At 38.2% G+C, this 6,299-nt stretch overlaps 1 pseudogene across 1 annotated transcript; it reads left to right on the top strand.

Annotated features, from left to right (window-relative positions):
* The first annotated feature begins 3,392 nt into the window (after positions 1-3,392).
* LOC311601866 (ubiquitin-conjugating enzyme E2 C-like) lies at positions 3,393-4,143 on the top strand (annotated as a pseudogene). Its single transcript has one exon. The product of its transcript is annotated as a ubiquitin-conjugating enzyme E2 C-like (transcript).
* The last annotated feature ends 2,156 nt before the right edge of the window (positions 4,144-6,299 follow it).

Here is a 6,299-nt window from a genome sequence, read left to right on the forward strand (position 1 = left end):
CCATGAGGACTTCCTTGAGGAACCTTTGGTGGGACAACTGTTGTTCCATTGTATCATCTCTGTTAGATAAAAATACTCTATAAATGTCACATATAATATAGTGAAAGTTACTCCCATTTGGGTCAAAGTCATGGGTGCAGACTTATTCAATACTTAATGTCATATAAATATTCTACAAGTACGTCAGATAAATCTAGTTTCTACATCCATTTTTCTGAAGATCTAGTTCAAAGATGACTATGAGTCATACTTGAGTATGTGACACCATAAGGGCTAAAAATGCTTAGAAAATCTCTCTCATATAGCCACAATTGTAACATTTAAGGCACATGTAAAAGCATTTAAAACACACATATATAAACCTATGAATATATAGTAGGAGGGACTAGAACACAGGAATTAGCACATTGAAAAACATACTTAATGAGTAGTGAATAATGGGAAAACAAGCACCAGGGCCTTTTAACAATGAGCACAAAATTGGTACAAATAATGAAAAGCTTGTGGGTGATTACAAACAAGGTGATAGTTGCTAAACAAGAATAGTTGCCAAAATGAGTTAAGAAGAGTTATTTAATTCCCACCTCTGAACAATGATATCTCCTAAGGTAGTGGTACTTCCTCAAACACATTAGAACACTTGCAAACCTTCAGTGTAAATTCAATGGTGACAAAGAACAAACTTTTGTTTCTCTCTTTGATTTATAAGACAAAATGGACAGTGTACTGAGACCACAGTTATGGGGGAGATGCAAGAAGATGGTGAGACCTACCAAGCCCAGTGTAAGTACAGGATTTGGGAGCCCATTTGTGAAAACAAGCATTGCTGGTGTCTGCGTTCATGCTGATATGACATTTACTTGTAAGTACATGATTTAAGAAGACTTTGGGAACTGGGAAGGTGATTACCTTTTCCAACCAACTGACGTATGTTATTGATTCTAAATACATTGGAGGTCACCAGCATTTACTTAGAGAAGAACACTACCACATATCTATGTGAATACATTTAACAGCATGCCTTCAAAATAGTGTAACCACAGGAAAAGTTATTTTAGTTATATTTTTGCTGATTTTTTCATACAATATCTAACTTTGGCTTTTGAATCCTGATATTCCATGGTAGGCCACCTTGGCTACAATCATTTTTGCAAACTTCATGACGCTCCTTAGGATTCACAATTAGCTTTCAACCCAGGGAAATATTTGTTCACTATATTGGAATGAAATATACAAAATGAATGCCTTGGGGAATAGCTATGCACTCAGGGATCTTATGTTAGTGAATCAGAGAAAATTGCTAGTCTTAGGGCCAGTGTTACTGTTTTGCAAATATATGATATCAAACAAAATTGAAAATTGAGTGATGCTGACTTTTAAAATATTTCTCATATCATTACAGTTTCAGCAAATAATTATTTTAAACCCATGAAGCAAACAGAAGAGCATGTAGTCTTTACCTTCTGATTATCGATAAGGATAAGAAGGAAACACAACTGACTTTTGTTCTTGGTAAGAATGGTCGTGGTCTCTGAAATAGTAGCAAAAGAGTGACAATGCAAATCAGAACTAAGTCAGATTAAACCCCAAACACAGGGTCCTTGGATTTCCAAACTCTTGCGCACTAAATGATATCCTGGTTGTTGTGTTTAACAACTCCTCCATTATACTTTAATTTGAATTGCATGGACTATAAAGACATAGGGCAATGGAGCAGGTTATTGAGAATTTGTGTTCATGTTTCCTCACTGGAAAGTTAAATATTATTTTTCCCAAAGTACAGATAATTTTGATTGCCATTTGATTAATTACGTGAATATTTAGAAAAGTAAAACTATAGAGTATAGAGATGGATAAATGTGAATACTCCATAGAAAGGACGTTATGAGTTTAAATGCGTCCATGACATTTGGAATAAGTCTTCCAGACAATATTGACACAATGAGGGTGGATAAATTTGGAGAAGTTGGGATTTTTCTGTTGATGGGACACAAAGGAAATGATGTACATTATGCAAGTTTCTCATGAACATACATGTGACATTGTCATTGACATGATGCATGAAGAAAACAAGAAAAGTTGACCCCTGAAAAAATGGAAAAACTGGTTGAATTTGCTGAAGAAAAAGGCATTCCACCTGAAAACATTCAAGAAGTTGTGGAAACAGGTAATCTACATACATGTTCATTTTGCTGTATCATATATATATATATATGAGTAAGGTCTCTTATTTAGATGAAAGTTATTCATATATTATCCTTAAGTTGACGCTGCCAGTGTTAATCTTTCTGGAATTTTCCTTATATTCTTAGAATATCAGACCTTCCATTCCTTACCCAATCACTTTAAAAAAAAACAGATATATGTCCAAAGTAAAGATCTGTTGGTGAGTAGAAACAGGAGCCATACTTCTCTAACTAGATATTTTAGTTGAACTGGGCTTAATTGTAGAAAATGTTAAAAGTAAGCATTTCCATAAAAACAGCTTGTTCTGAAAACAAGGCAAAATCCAGAGAGAATATTACTTGTGTTTAAAAGCTCTAAATCTTAAAGTGACAAGAATGTATTATAGTGACAAGAAGAATACTGCTAAGGAATTTGATCTCACTCAGAATTGGTAGTAATTTTATATTCATGATTTATTCATCAAGAAAAGGTATCTTTCCATTTGACAATTTTTACTTTATGTAGGATTTGTGTAATATTTTTGTCACAGGTAAGGTTTAAGTATGCTGAGCTCTTCACTGTGCTCTTTGGAAACTCTCACACTTAATTATCCCATAGTACCACACAATGTCATTACTTCCTGTAGAAATTCCTCCTGTAGAATCCAAAGTACAAGACACAGGTGCTTTCCAGGAAAAGAACTGTTAGTGTGCAACCACTTCTCTATAGTCTATATTGTTAGAATTAAATTTATTCTCCTGTAATCTCAAGGGTGAAATCTTTCTGTTTCAGCTCAGCTATCTGTCAAGATTTTTCCTTCATATTCTTTTTTCTTAACATATTTTATTAATTTATTCATATTACATCTAAATTGTTATCCCATCCCTTGTATCCTCCCATCCCTCCCTCCCTCCCATTTTCCCCTTATCGCTTCCCCTATGACTGAGAATTGCACATCATACCCTCTTAACGATGGAATCCATATCATCTATAATTCACCTTTTCTTTCCAAATAAATTTTCACTTTGCCTTGCTATCAGGGAACTGCATACAAAATTCCTGACTTGCCTTTTCTTCTCCTCCTCATTATCTACGAACTGCTCTTCTTCTTTTTGAGTGAGTAAATAAATTGATTCTTGAGGCAATGGTGACCCGTGAAAAGAGTATCATTTAAGAGGAACACAAATGTTCACTAATCTAACTTTAAAATTCACTCTGGTGTTGCCCATTACTCTCCGCACTCCTGTCTCGGTGCCAGCGCTCCCAGGATGGCCTCTCAAAACCGCGACCCAGCTGCTGCCAGCATTGCCCTGTGTTCTCAAGGGAGCCGAACCGAGTGGGGGCGCCATCCGGGGCCCTGTGGGCAAGAGGCTACTGCAGGAGCTGATGACCCTCATGACATCCAGTGACAAAGGAATTTCCGCCTTCCCTGAATCAGACAACCTGTTCAAATGGGTAGGAACCGTTCATGGTGAAACCGGCACGGTATATGAAGACCTGAGGTATAAACTCTCCCTGGAGTTCCCCAGCGACTACCCTTACAATGCACCGACAGTGAAGTTCCTCACACACTGCTACCACCCCAATGTGGACATCCAGGGCAACATCTGCCTGGACATTCTCAAGGATAAGTGGTCTGTGCTATATGATGTCAGGACCATCTTTCCAGGGCCTGCTAGGAGAACCCAACATCAATAGCCCTTTGAACACACATCCTGCCGAACTCTGGGAAAACCCTACGGCATTTAATAAGTACCTGCAAGAAACCTATTCAAAGCAGGTCTCCAGTCAGGACCCGTGATGCAGGCTGAGCCATTCTCCTTTGTGTGGTCCTCTTTGTTTTTGGATGGTCTGTCCTCTCCTTATTTCTAAGCTGTGGTGATATTTCTGTTTTATTTGTTTTTTTAAATTAAGTCTGCTTGAACCCTTAACAATGTATATTAAATAAAAACATGTTGGTTGTTTTCGTATAAAAAAATTCACTCTGTTGTTAACAAATGAAGTCTTATGGCTAAAGCTATTGGACATGTCACAAATACTGGATAGTCATTGGCAACAACAACACAAAAGTGACATTTATGTTTCACTTCATAGTAACATTTTGTTGTAAGTCACGACATGCTGTTTAATGGTCCTAAAACATTAAAATATTTCACATAACAAACACTGTGTGTCTGCTTACACGTTCCCTGTTACTTAAAAGAGAGGATGAAATCCCTTTTCTGAAGTCCATCTAAAAAGCCCATCTTTCCCTAAGTGACTTCAATAAGCAAATGAATGAGGTTTGATCTAATACTGTACACAGGATTCAGCCTGTTTTGTAGAATAGAGTAAGTTCACTGGAATGTTATTCGACAGATATCACCCCCTCCCAATATGCATTTTTATTTTACATTTTTCTTTCTGTATGGCAATGATCCTTTTTAAAATTTCATTTTCTTAATTTATTCATATAACAACTAAATTGTTATCCCCTCACTTGTGTCCTCCCCTTCCTCTCTCTCTCCCGGTTTTACCCTATCCCCCTCCACTGGTTTAAGACCAAGGACCTCCTCCCACACTATATGGTCATAGGCTGTCAGGCCTCATCTTGGTAGCCTGCTTATTCTTTCTTTGAGTCCCATCAAGCCCCCCTACCGAGGGGAGGTGGTCCAATATGGGGCACCAGAGTTTGTGTCAGAATCATTCCACCCTCTCCACATAACTGGGGAGAACGTCCTGCACCCATTTATGTTTAAAGTTTTGGAGAAATCGGAAATACAAGGCACATACCTGAATATAATAAAGACTATATACAGCAAGCCAAAAGCTAACATCAAATTAAATGGAGAGATACTCAAGGAAGTCACTCTAAAATCAAGGACCATGCAAGGCTGCCCACTTTCCCCATATCTCCTCAATACAGCTCTTGAAGTTCTAGCCAGAGCAACAAGATTTCAAAAGTAGATCAAGGGGAACTAAATGGGAAAGTTGGAATTCAACTTATCCCTGTTGGCAGATGATATGATAGTGTACATAGGTGACTCCAAAATTCCACTGGAGAACTCCTATAGCTGAGAAACAACTTCAGCAAATTGGCTGGATACAAAATTAACACAAAAAGTCAGTAGCCTTGCTATATACAAAATAAAAACATGCAGAGGAAGACATTAGGAAAACTACAACCTTTACGATACGCACAAGCAATATAAAATATCTAGGAGTAATTCTACCCAGGCAAGTGAAGGATGTGTTGACAATGATTCTTTAGGATGTAGTTTACTATTGAATAGAAATGTAAGATGTAAAGACTTCTTTGTGGTTTTGCAGCAGGGAAAAGACAGGATGCTAGAGAGTGGTGTTACATCCTGTCTCTTAAAGGCTCAGGATGAAACAGGAGAGATTGGAATGGGACTGAGTAGGGGCATAAAGTGAATAAATCAGTAAATTAATGAGGAAAAAAGAGAAAACTGCAGATGCAACAGAAAAAGTAGAGTTGGAGAGATACACTGAATCAACTATAGGAAAGTATTATCCTAACAGGAAACATGTAAAAAATGGGCAGTAGTTTTGCTTCTTGGTGTGTTTAAAGTTATATTTCCCTTGGAAGGTGCTACCAAAATATTAATCTAGTCCAGGTTTTGACTATGGTCAGCAATCAGCAGGAAAAAAGGCTCTGTGGATACAATGTATGCATAAGCTAGAATCTTTGGTGTCCATACTCTGGGTATATTTTACTCACTGACCTTGAAATTCATAGCTACTTTTTAGTTGAATGCAGCAAACAATATGATGATACTCCCTCAGTGTCCACTGATGTTGTGAATACTGTTAAATGACCATGCATAGAGAGAACCTAGGCAGCTCAGGCTCTCTAAGGGTCACCTAGTAATAGGAGCATGTGTCTTTCTCTGCCATGGACTCTGCGGCCTGTGCCTTGATCGCTTCCCTCCAGCAGGGGGCCTTACCACTCCACAGAGGAAAAGGTGCATGCAGTCCTGTCCTGATGACACGTGATAGGTTGGGTTCAGTTGGTGGAGGTGGAAGTCTCCCCCTCTCTGAGGACTAGGAGCCTGTCATAGAGGGGTAAGGGAGAGGTAGAGTGTAGGGACCTGGGGGAGATAAGGGAGGGGGCTGCAATCAGGATATGATGG

The sequence above is a fragment of the Acomys minous genome (assembly GCF_964271855.1).
Source record: "Acomys minous genome assembly, chromosome: 7".
Taxonomy (NCBI): Eukaryota; Metazoa; Chordata; class Mammalia; order Rodentia; family Muridae; genus Acomys; species Acomys minous.